A 14,138-nucleotide genomic window follows, 5' to 3' on the forward strand; every position below is an offset into this window, starting at 1 on the left:
TTTTTAAAATTATTATTTGTGGTAAATTACTTTTCTTTCAATATGAATGTAGAATTGTAAGATTATTATTTTTTTTTGTGCCTTAGACCATTTTTTTTCTCCCACTAGTAGAATAAATTTATTAGAAAATAATTTACCACTAATAATAATAATAATTTTGAATACGTGACCTTCTTTTTAAAAAAAAACGAATCCCATTCGTTAGAATTTAATTGATTTGTTAAAACTGTAGACTAAAATGAAATTTTCAAGATGTGAAAATTTTTTGTCAAATTGAAATCTACTTCAAATTGAAGAATTCTTTTTTTTAATTTTTTTTCTTTGCTAGTTTATCCATTTTACAGTTTTCAAGCGATCTCTTTTTCTTTGAGGCGAATAATTTCTTTTTCAGTAAAGAAAAGTGAACGTGAGATTGTAAATATTTTGAAAAAAGCCTGCCTTAAGAAATATAAGACTAGATAAATTTACAATTAATGATAATGGACTAATAATATTAGTAACAAATTATTGATCGACACAAATAGTAGATTGTAAGTCACAGTTAAATAATTTTATAACATAGAATTAACATTTACGGAAATGATTAGTCAATATAGTAATAATTAATGTCGGGAGAGAAATATTCGTAGTGATCTGAGTAGGTAACAAATAGAACAAGAATTCGAAGCATATTTTTTTTTGCTTTTGACTAGAAGCAGATAGTTTGCAAAATGATTTTTCAGTACTCTTTGAAAAAAAAATATTTTCAATTTTTAGAAAGATTTTAGTTTCGAAAAATCTTGTGTATACAGAAAAGAAAAATACTTCCATGCAACGAAAAAATATTTTCACTTGTTATTAAATAATTTCATCGATTGCGAGTCAATAAGGTTCTAAATGTAGTTTACTTGAGGCATTTATGAAAAATTGTTGACAATTTTTAATATTTGGAATTTGAATAATTTTACACTATTTTCTCATTGTCAGTTTCTTTGTCTTTTTAAATTCCTTTCAAGGGTTTTCTTCCTTGAAAAGTTTTATTTAAATTTTATTTGGAAGATTTTCTCTCCAAAAAAAAACCCTTGAAAATTTTGATTTCTAAATAGAAATGCAAATGTTACAAATTATTAAACATTGTCAAAAATTATCACCCACGGAACCTTAATTAGAGAAATTAATCACTTTAGTGCAATATTTAATTCTTATCAAACTCCATAATCGAAAATGAAAATACTAATATCTCACTCAGGTACGATTTTGTCTTTAGAAATTTAAGACACTTTATTTTATTGAAAAACAAAACGAAATGAAAATTTCAATTCAGCCATTTACCTAATCTGCCTTGAATCGAAAAATTTATTTTCAAATTATCACACATCAAAAAAAAAAAAATTTTCAATATCTAATTAATTATGTATAAAGCCTAATAAATGGCCTCTAAAAACATATCTAAACTTAAAGGAGAAAAAAAAAGAAGTTATAAAATATTTCTAGGGTACACTTCTCGTATCACACCTGAGCACTTTCAATTTTCAAATAAATATTCTATTTATTTAGCAGCTTACTTGGCCTTACGCTGTCAATTTATAAAAAACAAAAAGAAATTTTTCGAACAAAAATAGTTCGAATCATTAATGAAACAAAAATAAAACTGTCCATTATCTTTCTAGACTTTAAATTCGAATCGTCGATGATAGATTTTTGTGAATCTAATATTAATTTTCTTATATAATTTGCACTCGAACGTACGTACCTCGCAGGTTTACATTGTGATAAATACGCTTGAGACGATAGAATTTTTTGAAGAAGTTCGTAAAATTTACGATAGATAGTAATTTTAAAAAGAAAAAGAAAACAAAGAAATTGTGAATAATTGACGGATACAGAAATAATAATGTAAACTTGAAAAACTTCTCTTTGAGTTCACAAAAAATTAATTTTTGTGACTATTCAGAAGTGAATTATATTTTCATAATATGAAGGAAAATTATTTTTATTAAATATTTTTTCGAATCTCAGTGCTGGTTACTTGAAAAATGAAAAGTATTTAATTTTTAATCTCAATTTTTAGGAAAAGGAAAAATTAAATCTCAATTTTTAAGAGAAAAAATAGGTACTAAACAATGTGGTTTATATTTTTTTTTATCTGATTTTTAAATTAGACTAATTCTGATGAACTCATTGAGATCTTTTTTCTGAAAATAATATCGATGAAAAGATCGGTATTATTTAAGAACATCGTATGTACATAACTAGTTAATAATGCAATTATTGTAAGTTTTATTATTATTATTATTATTATTATTATTATTATTATTATTATTATTATTATTATTATTATTATTATTATTATTATTATTATTATTAATATTATTATTAATTTTTATTATTATTATTATTATTATTATTATTATTATTATTATTATTGTGAAAAATTATTGCGTTTTTGTGAGACTTTTTTTCGTTAAAAATTGAACGAAATGGAGAACTTGAAAGTAAATTTTGAATTTGCACGTTATCAAAAAATACTTGAAGTACAGTATATATTTTTTTATTGGATTTTTTGTCATCGTTTTCAGTAAATTTTCCCAATATTTGATATTCTTTTGTGAATTTTTATTTTCTTGTTATTTGAATTTTTCCTGTGGTTCTTTTGTAAAAACTTAAATGGAATTAAGTTCTCTGTATTGTAATTGCAAATTTTTTTTTTTTGAAAAGGAAAATATAGGTAGATTAATAATTAAGGAATTAATTTTGATTAGTAACCGTCTAAAACAATATAACATTCCTTTCTTTAAGAGAAAGAAGAAACGTGAGTTGTAGAGTGAAAAGAAAATTATGAAAAGTATTAAATATAGAAATAGTGCGTGTAATGATATGGATATGTGTGTATATACATATTATTATATTACATAAAATTATCAATGAACTGTAAATCGCTTATAGATGTAACCTATTTTTTGTAGGGACCATATATATATATATATATTTAGAAGAAAATAACCATTATTATATTACAGTCGATATCGTGAGAAATCGTATTTTTTTCCATTATAAATTAAAAAAATTAGCGAAACTTTTCTGACTTTTCTCAATGAATTATTGATATTTCGAGTAAAAATTATAATTTTATAATAATTTTTTTTCGAATTTAAAACAATTTTCTACGATTAATGCTTAAAATTTGAAAAAAGAAATTTTTTTCTAATTTTTGCATTAATAAATTTAATTGAAAACTACTATCTAATAGTTAAAAATCAGAAAATAACAATAATAACAATTACTAATTGCTTTTTCTTTTTTTGAAAATCGAAAAAAAAAATTCCATAAAATTGTGTAAAAAAATTTCCTATAGAATTAAAATAATATTGTGCAAATAATAATGAAATTAAAAAAGAAAAATGCTCACAAAAAATTGTAACTCCATTTCAAACAAAATGTACTTGTCTAAAAAAAAATGAAATTTCAACTGGCCTTAAAAGTTACCAAGAATAAAAGAAAAAGAGATAATTTCACGAGATTCAATTAACAAGTGTGTATTGTAAATAAAGAAAATTTGGTATTCGCGTAACGCAAGTAATTAACAATAAGAAAATTATATTTTAAGAGGTAAAAAAATATTATGTATATTAAAAGTTAATGCGTTTTCATGTTTACACGATTTGAAGAAAAAAAAATGATCTTGTGCGACTGCAATTAGTACTTTTTCGATAAAATTTTATTTTCATCACTCTTCTAATTTTCCATTTGATAAAGTTTTATTTAACTTAATTGACAAAATTCTATTTTAATGCGAAATTTGAAAGATTTTAATTAAATTTGTTTATGAAAATTTTTAAATAGATTGAATAGTTGATATTTGAAAAATTTTATCGTAATTGTACTGTTGTTAATTATCGCACATGAAAACAAAGAGAAAAATGCTCTTTAGCTTATAGAGAACATTTTAAAGCAGATCTTGTTTGGCTTTATTTTCATCTTGAGAGCTAAGCACGAACAGATATGTATTTACAATGAATAAACATTTAAAAACTGTTAATATTCACTTTGTCGCATTTATTTCCTTTTTAATTAATGGTATTCTTTATTTTTATTACAATTTCGTATTATATAATTGATAAATTGATTTAATTAATTTCAGAAATTAATTAAATTAAATTAAATTAAATTTTTGATTTTCAACTATTACAGTTTGAATATTTGAATTTGCGCGCCACTGGGCAGTGCGCAGGCGTAGTCGCAAAATTAGTTGGCAATAATGCCGCCTACGCGTCATTGGCGCTTTTCGCCAGAATTTGGAATTTTATCCAGTTGCTCCAAGCTTCTTTTGCGTGCGGTCGTACGCGAGTGTTCAGTGGAATTATCATCTTTTGGATTCTCGTCTCCAATAACGAACGGCCCCGTATTCAATGTGTATGGCGATTCTGGTGAGTTAAATTATTTCACGATTCTATTATAATTTTACAGTGTAAAACAATATTATGAATGACATTTGTGAAAAAAGTTTTGCCGATAATCGCAAAGTATTTCCGTGTTTAGGGATACATTATTATAGTCTTTGGGAGGGCGACGAACCCATTTCGACCAATATATATACACATACATACATATCATCTCTCTCCCTCCTTGTGAATTCAAGGTAGGGTTCTTGGTGTTCTTTTTTTTCCCTATATCAGTTCGCTATTTTAACCATCTCTCTTGACAGTTTCACCGCTCCACTTCTGGCAATACAACATCCGGTGACTCTTGATACCAACTCCCTCCAACTTTCACGCCCATCATCGTAGAGATGCCCATCCCGGGAAACTTTTCATGTTACACGGTATTTCCCATTTGAAATGTAGAATATTTGTCTGGTTAACTTTTCTTTTGTTTGGCCTGTGTTTTTTTTCCCCCTTGACGATAGGCGCCAGCCATGACATGAAATTGTTAAAGCAAGTGCATGTTTCTTGCACATTGAAACCTTTGCATTATACATGCTGACGGTATAAAGGCTTGTCTGTGGTAAGGATTTTTTCCCCATCTGCCTGCCTGTCGTCAAAGAATGGCCCAACAAGTTAAACAAAGAAGAGTCTGTGGGCTTCTTTCTTTGTTTCGTCTTTTTTTGGCATTTTTGATTTTTTTTGTTTATACGATTGTCGCAGCGCGGGAAAATTGGAAAATTCGGTTTTCTTTTTTTTTTCGTTTCAAGAATGTTGGAATTTTTAAATGTCACCTTTTCTCAAGTTGACCTGCTCCGTTTTTACCCTGCGCGACGAAACTCGTTGGCCTATTTTCACTTTGAAGCGGGAAAAAGACGACGACATTGGCTTGTCCCATTTCATCCCCGAGTTTAATAAGACAGAAAATCTTTCAGTTTCGATCGAAGGAAGCCAGAATATTCGAGGTTATTCATGTACAGAGGATAATAAAGTGAAGAACACTTTTTTTTCAAGCGCTTATTGAAAAGCTCTGACATTCAATTATTAATCGTGGGGGGAAAAGAAAATTTTTTCCGTAACTCTTGACCTTGTCACTAGAAAAATTCCAGGCATTGAATAGAATGAATATTACTGCGGTAATTATGCAAAAATATTGCAAAATTACTTTCGGAAGATGAATTTTTTAAAAATCTAAATTTCAGAACAATGTTTTAAATCAAATGAGTAATTCTCGGAATATAAATTGATTTTTATTACCTATGAGATTGTAACAATAAATTAACATAAATTAAAACAAAAATGAATTCCTTTGAAATTTTTCGAATAGTTTTGATTTATGGAAAGAAACAAGATTTTTGACTAATTAAAATAAAAAAGCAGTTAAATTACACATTATCGTTGAATACAAATTTTTCCGAATAAAACAGGAAAAATAATTTTTAATCAGTGTCCAAAAATAGCAAAAGTGCCTGCATTCTACCGATTTATTTTTAAATTATAAAAATTATTTTTTAATCAAATATAAAAGTAGTTTTAACAAAATTTGTTTTTTTTCGTGGTTTATTTTATTTTTACTATGTACTTTTTATTGATTTTATTATTTCTTTTTATTTACTATTTATTTATCATTATGTATTTTATTACTAGACACGAAATAATTTCTTTATTGACTGTTTATAAATTAATTCATAAACTATATAAATAAGAATTCGAAGAAAATAAAAGCGAATAAAATAAAACAAGCTAAAAATTCGTGGAAATTAAATTTTTTTTTTATGGGATCCATTTTGCGAAAAATTAATGTTTATAGAGTTTGCCACGCTTACTTTCTAGCTCTATCGATCTTTTTTACATGGAAGTGAACTGAGCGTGTGCATTCACCTAGTTTTGGAAAAGAAAACTCCCCTGTTTTTTTTAAATTCTATAAATTTTTCTTTTAAAATAGAAACCATAGAAAATATTTTCAAATCTTGCAATTCAATCTCTGCTTTTTTTCAAATTGATCCGATCACGTGAATAAACAGTGTGGCTTTGACTCAACTTTCCGGAAATATAAGAGTGTAAAGATTCTTGGAATTTTTTTCTAGGCGAATACACTATTTAGATATTGACATTATATGTGATGTATTTTATGTAAAAAAATATTCAATAATCCAATGTATTGTCTTCAATATATAATCCATTGTTTAGAATATTAAAACTGAAAAAAAATATTGTTCTAAAATACGTATTGTTTCCAAGAAAATCTTATTGAAAGACAGAAAAAAATTCTTAATTTCAGATGCGATATTTTTAAGGTTTTTGCAAAATTGATTTGAATTTTAGATTTATCTTAAAATAAGACTTTTTTTTTGTCGTTTGTTGAATATTTTTTTTTAATGTTGAATGAAAGATTAATCAAAACAAATGATCACCTACATTGATCGGCGATCAATATCGGATTACTATTGACGATAATCGCTTTCTTATGTTTACTAACAATATTGCATTTTTTTATATTGTTCAACAATTTTGTATGATTGACTATATTGTCAATAACTTGGTTTTTTATTTGACAGCAATCCAAATTTAAAATATTTTCGTCATTCGGAGTTTATTTCCTTTTACTTTTTCTCTCTGCGTTTTATACACAAAAGTCGAATAATTTCGACAATTTTTCTTCTTCTTTTTAGATAATATAATCCCCGATTCTTGCTTCAAGGTTATTTGTGGGGCTCAAAGAAAAAGTGGTATAAAATAACAGTGCGAGCAAAAGTGAGTTAACTTTTCTGACGGGTAAGAATGGGCCAGATGAATGCTGCGAGGAAAAACAGAATTTCTTTCGAGCGCGAGCAAAAGCGGGCTAAATGGCTATCCCATTTTTGCTCTTAGTCAAAAGTTGATCCGCTTTTGCTCGCACCGTGAAGTCTATAGTAATGTCGAGATACGAGCCGTCGCTACATTTTGACAATTTGACGTTTGATTCCATTTCGTTTATTTTACTTTTATTTAATTGTTTCAATGTGTGAATAATAAAATATGAATAAATAATAAAAATAATAATAATAATGTGTGAATATTGATAGAATATTCCTTTAAAGTGAACAGAATATTTCTTCCAAAACTTATTTTTAATATTTTGTTGTTTTTGAAAAATTTGTTAGTTACATTAAAAATATGATCATGTTATTTATTTATTTATATGTAGATAAATAATTTCCTAATATTTTTCAAGTTTTTAACATGCTAATTTTTACTGGAAAACTTTTTCATTTTTCTCGAATATTTTTCTCGAAAAATTATTTTCAAAAGGTTGTTAAATAACAAATTTTAATAATTGAAATTAACAAAAAATTTCAAGTCAAAATTCCTAAACATTATAACTCTATTTCTTCCAAAGTTCAATTATTAAAATTTTTTTAATAAAAGTTTAGTTTCATAAGTCAATTTCAATTATTGTAATAAAATTTTTTAGAAATTCAATTATGTTTAAAAAATCTCGCATTAAAAATTCCTTAAAATGTAATTACTGACCTAAATTTGTGAAAAAAAGTAAGTATTTCAAATATACAAAAATTTGTATTTCAAATTTCCTACATTTATATTATTTACAAACTTTTTAACAAAAATTATATTTCAAATTAATTATTTTCAAAAAATTATAGTATGAAATTTAAGGCAAATTTTTAGCAATTAAAATTTACAAATATTCGTAGTTTAATTTTTCTAAAATTCAATTTTTATTAAATATACATTAGAATTTAGATTGAAATTTTAAATAATTAAATTTTAATGTGCCTGAAATTGCCATCGATGCTCAGCATCGAAATTTTTTTTTCATCAGACCATCAATTTTTTCGCATTTTCGTACTCAAGTAGGTACCCAATAAATACCTAATAAGTTTCGTCCTATTATCGATAGGGGAAAGTTGTCAAATCAACCCCTAAATTTAAAAAAATAAAAAAAAATAGGAAAAAATTGTTATTTAAAAACTAATAACGAGACCATAAATTTTATTGCATAAAATGCATTCACTCGATGCCCAATGAATACAAAAAAATTTTGACCCGCAAGTCGATAGGGAAAAGTTGTCATTTTCAACCCTTAATATTTAAAAAATCGAAATCCTTTGACCAGCAATTTTCTTTTTGTTTATTGTTTCTACATACTCCACTAATAATGAAAAATAATTTCAGAAAAATCGCCGCCCGGAAAACTTGATTTTTCTGCCCGTAAAAATTAAAAAATTGAAAAAAAATTAGAAAAAAATTTGTGAAAATTACAATTATCTTTTGACCAGGGATTTTCTTTTTGTTTATTGCTTCTACATACTCCACTAATAAGTAAAAATAATTTCAGAAAAATTGCCGCCCGGAAAACTTGATTTTTCTGCCCGTAAAAATTAAAAAATTGAAAAAAAATTAGAAAAAAATTTGTGAAAATTACAATTATCTTTTGACCAGGGATTTTCTTTTTGTTTATTGCTTCTACATACTCCACTAATAAGTAAAAATAATTTCAGAAAAATTGCCGCCCGGAAAACTTGATTTTTCTGCCCGTAAAAATTAAAAAATTGAAAAAAAAATAGAAAAAAATTTGTGAAAATTACAATTATCTGTTGACCAGGGATTTTCTTTTTGTTTATTGCTTCTACATACTCCACTAATAAGTAAAAATAATTTCAGAAAAATTGCCGCCCGGAAAACTTGATTTTTCTGCCCGTAAAAATTAAAAAATTGAAAAAAAATTAGAAAAAAATTTGTGAAAATTACAATTATCTGTTGACCAGGGATTTTCTTTTTGTTTATTGCTTCTACATACTCTACTAATAAGTAAAAATAATTTCAGAAAAATTGCCGCCCGGAAAACTTGATTTTTCTGCCCGTAAAAATTAAAAAATTGAAAAAAAATTAGAAAAAAATTTGTGAAAATTACAATTATCTTTTGACCAGGGATTTTCTTTTTGTTTATTGCTTCTACATACTCCACTAATAAGTAAAAATAATTTCAGAAAAATCTATTTTTCAATTATTATTGTTTACAACAATTTAAAAAAATTATTATATGTTTTATTAATTGCCTAGTGGTCTTCTTGGATTATCTTGAACTGATTTAAATCATGTGCAGTAACGGAATAAGAAATAAAAGTCCATTTTAAAAAATTGTATTAATTTGTTAACTTTGATTAAACTAAAAAATTATAAACAATTAAAATCTCAAAAATCAGTCTCAAGGGATGTCATAAGAATTTATTCCCCTTTAATTTAAATACAAGAACACTCAAATCGTTTAAAAATTGTAGGCTGAAGACATTTTTGAAAAGTAAATTGTAAAAAATCCCACTGTGTGTAGGACCAAAATGTCATTTGGTAGTCCCTATTCGATTTTCGTTCGTTGTGCTAAACGTGGAAAGCAACGTAGCGAGTCTTTAAATCTCAAGGTAAGCCGAAAATTGCCGAACGCACCCGAGCTAGGACCCAACAGGCAAACACTCAAGTTCGCGGAGAGAACAGGCGACGTTGAGAGTTTGTGTTGGAGAATTACTTCGGGTGTATTCGGGTAATCACGTCTTCCCGTAGGATTTAAAGTATCGCTGCATTGGCCGAGCACTGAACGAATGCCAAAAGAAGACACGATAAATAAAAATCTCCCCTTGAATTGCACAATTCGGACAAATGGCAACTGTGATTTTAACAATTTTTTTTCTTATTTTTTTGAGTTTTACTAATATTTACGGGCAAAAAGTAAAACTTTCCGGAAGGCAATTTTTTTAAAATTATGTACACATATTAGAGGAATATGTAGAAGTAATAACAAAGAAGAAAAAATCCCTGGTCAAAAAACAACTGTAATTTTTACATTTTTTTTTTAATTTTTTAATTTTTTCATTTTTACGGGCAAAAAATCAAAGTTTCCGGTCGACGAATTTTTTGAAATTTTGTTGATACATTAGGGAAATATGTAGAAGTAAGAAACAAGAAGAAAATCTCTCGTCAAAAGAAATTTGTAATTTTCACCATTTTTTTACCTATTTTTTCTTAATTTTTTTGTTTTTACGGGCAAAAAAGTCAAAGTTTCCGGGCGACAATTTTTTTGAAACTGTGTAGATACATTAGGGGAATGTGTAGAAGTAAGAAGAGGAAGAAAATCTCTGGTCAAAAGACATCTGTAATTTTTACAATTTTTTTCTTATTTTTTTTTGTTTTTATGGTCAAAAAAATCAAGTATTCCGGTCGGCGATTTTTCTGAAATTATTTTTATTTATCATTGGAGTATGTAGAAGCAATAAACAAAAAGAAAATCCCTGGTCAAAAGATAATTGTAATTTTCACAAATTTTTTTCTAATTTTTTTCAATTTTTTAATTTTTACGGACAGAAAAATCAAGTCTTCCGGGCGGCAATTTCTCTGAAATTGTTTTTACTTATTAGTGGAGTATGTAGAAGCAATAAACAAAAAAAATCCCTGGTCGAAAGATAACTGTAATTTTAACAAATTTTTTAGTAATTTTTTCTTCAATTTTTCGGGCAGAAAAATCAAGTTTTCCGGGCGGCGATTTTTCTGAAATTATTTTTGCTTATTAGTGGAGTATGTAGAAGCAATAAACAAAAAGAAAATCCCTGGTCAAAAGATAATTGTAATTTTAACAAATTTTTTTCTAATTTTTTCTTCAATTTTTCGGGCAGAAAAATCAAGTTTTCCGGGCGGCGATTTTTCTGAAATTATTTTTGCTTATTAGTGGAGTATGTAGAAGCAATAAACAAAAAGAAAATCCCTGGTCAAAAGATAATTGTAATTTTAACAAATTTTTTTCTAATTTTTTTTTAAATTTTTTAATTTTTACGGGCAGAAAAATCAAGTTTTCCGGGCGGCGATTTTTCTGAAATTATTTTTACTTATTAGTGGAGTATGTAGAAGCAATAAACAAAAAGAAAATCCCTGGTCAAAAGATAATTGTAATTTCCACAAATTTTTTTGTAATTTTTTTTCAATTTTTTAATTTTTACGCGCAGAAAAATCAAGTTTTCCGGGCGGCGATTTTTCTGAAATTATTTTTACTTATTAGTGGAGTATGTAGAAGCAATAAACAAAAAGAAAATCCCTGGTCAAAGGATAATTGTAATTTTCACAAATTTTTTTCTAACTTTTTTTTCAATTTTTTAATTTTTACGGGCAAAAAAGTCAAGTTTTCCGGGCGGCGATTTTTCTGAAATTATTTTTACTTATTAGTGGAGTATGTAGAAACAATAAACAAAAAGAAAATCGCTGGTCAAAGGATAACTGCAATTTTAATAAAGTTTTTTGTAATTTTTTTTCGATTTTTTAAATATTAAGGGTTGAAAATGACAACTTTCCCCTATCGACTTGCGGGTCAAAATTTTTTTGTATTGATTGGGCATCGAGTGAATGAATTTTATGCAATAAAATTTATGGTCTCGTTATTAGTTTTTAAATAACAATTTTTTCCTATTTTTTTTTATTTTTTTAAATTTAGGGGTTGATTTAACAACTTTCCCCTATCGATAATAGGACGAAACTTATTAGGTATTTATTGGGTACCTACTTGAGTAGGAAAATGCAAAAAAATTGATGGTCTGCTGAAAAAAAATTTTCGATTCTTGTCTGATTGTAAAGTAATTGAATTTAAATTTAAATACCTAAAACTTGAAATAATTATATTATTCTTAAATTAAAATTTTAAAAAATTGAATTTGTTAATTAATTTTGAAATAATATCATTATAAGTATTAAAGTGGTAATAATATAAAATATATGGGAAGAGTGAAACAGGCAAAAATGAATCTTAAAATGAGTGCGGGCAAAAACGGAATATATCTGTATCCCTTTCTTGCGCGCAGTGAAATCTTATCCCGCTTTTGCTCGCAGCCAAAAGTAATTCGTTTTTCCTCGTAGCGTAACATTTGTTTCTTTCTTCCGCGCTTACGAAAACTTGACTCACTTTTGCTTGCACTGTTATTTTATACCACTTTTACTTTGAGCCCCTCATTTTAAGTGTAAAATATTTTTACTATATATGGATCGAGTTCAATGATCTCTGGCCAAAAACGTGTACTGCTTTATTTAGCATTGGGTTTCCCCTTTGAATTAATCATTTTATTTGAATATGTATGTATATATATTAAATGCTAGAATTTAATAACGTCAAGTAGAGTCCATTAAAAAGTGATAAAAGTAATTGAAGTAGTTTCAAATTAATTATTCATGCGTTTCTAATTAATGTCTTTGTATATTATTATCATTGTAATATTTAATCAATTATTATATTTATTATTATTTTTTCCTTTTTGGAAAACTATACATTTGTTGCGTTTTTATACAATAATTTACGATAATTTTCCAATAATTCATGATAATTATTGTAATTCACAGTAGATATTTTTAAAATTAAATATTGTCGTGGAATAATATTTATTTAAATACTATTACACATTCCATTTAATTATTTATGCTCTTCATGTTTTGAACGTTCAAATGAAGGAAATTAATTTATTTTTTCTTCAAGTTGAAATTTTATTGCAATAATTTTCAGCCACGTATAAAAATAATAATAAATAGTAAAATTTCTAAATATTGAAATTAAGATTTTCATTTTTATTACATAATAATTAGTAATTTTTAAAAATATTTTTAGTGAAATATATTTCGTTCATTTGACTGTTGAGAATTTTCGAAACTTTAAATATTTAATCGAATATTTAATATTCAATTTAATACAAAATTATTAATTGAATATCTTTATATGATAATATTTAATTAATATTAGATAATATTTTTTGTTACATTACTTTGGTTTATTATTCCAACTTTTTGTCACTTTTTCTGTGTTTGGAATTTTTCTTTTCGAAAATATTTAAATAATATTTTTAAAAATGAAAATTATTTCAACTTTTCTGACGTCAATCGTTTAAAAAATCGACATATATTCATTTGGCATAAACTATGAGTTTCGTGGTAATTTTATATCTGCGTAGATACAACTCAAGACTGACGTCATTTAGTATCAACTAAGAAATCTTAACCGTTTTTTTGTAATAATTTAATTTTAGGTTTTGTACTTTATTTTTTGATGTAGACAAAATTTTCATTTTTTAATACTGAACGCAGTTCTCGTTACAATGAAAAAACGAATGGAATACGTTTTAAATTGTTCTCAAACTTTCGCAAATTTTCTAGTATAGTTTTTATTATATTTTCGAAGTCAACTTTTAATAAATTTAGTAAAATCTACTTAAAATACTTTAAAAATAGTAAAGTCATTAAAAATTTAAGACGATGTAGTAAAAGTTACTTTACATTTTTTTGTGTATGAAATGAATTAAAATTTTATATTAAGAGAAAAATTTGTTTAAAACGACCAAAATTTGATTGAAACAATCGAAATTTGTTTGAAACAATCAAAATTTATTTAAAACGACCAAAATTTGATTGAAACAATCAATATTTGTTTGAAACAATCAAAATTTGATTCAATCAACCAAATAAATGATTTGCTATACACATTAATCAATCATTTAGCTACATTTTTGCTTAAAAAATGCTTTAAAGCTTAAAGAAAAGTAAGAAATTTATTAAACTGAACCAAATGTTTATTTAAATCAAATAAATTTTTATTTAGATTAACCAAACCTTGTTTTAAAATAACCTAAAAGTTTATTGCAAACCTAACGATTAGGTTAATAGAATATAGTACTTGATTCAGTCTTAACTTTTTTCCCCGACAGTACATAGTGGAAATAT

The 14,138-nt window shown here is 25.7% G+C and overlaps 1 protein-coding gene across 1 annotated transcript in view; it reads left to right on the top strand.

The window, feature by feature from the left end:
* The first annotated feature begins 4,255 nt into the window (after positions 1-4,255).
* LOC122503824 (protein tyrosine phosphatase type IVA 1) overlaps positions 4,256-14,138 on the top strand; it is a 72,441-nt gene continuing 62,558 nt past the window's right edge. Inside the window, exon 1 of the mRNA XM_043614541.1 lies at positions 4,256-4,406. The gene's annotated coding sequence lies outside the window, so the exon portion shown is untranslated. The remainder of the gene's footprint in view (positions 4,407-14,138) is intronic.

Source organism: Leptopilina heterotoma, unplaced genomic scaffold (genome assembly GCF_015476425.1).
Source record: "Leptopilina heterotoma isolate Lh14 unplaced genomic scaffold, ASM1547642v1 Lhet_27, whole genome shotgun sequence".
Taxonomy (NCBI): domain Eukaryota; kingdom Metazoa; phylum Arthropoda; class Insecta; order Hymenoptera; family Figitidae; genus Leptopilina; species Leptopilina heterotoma.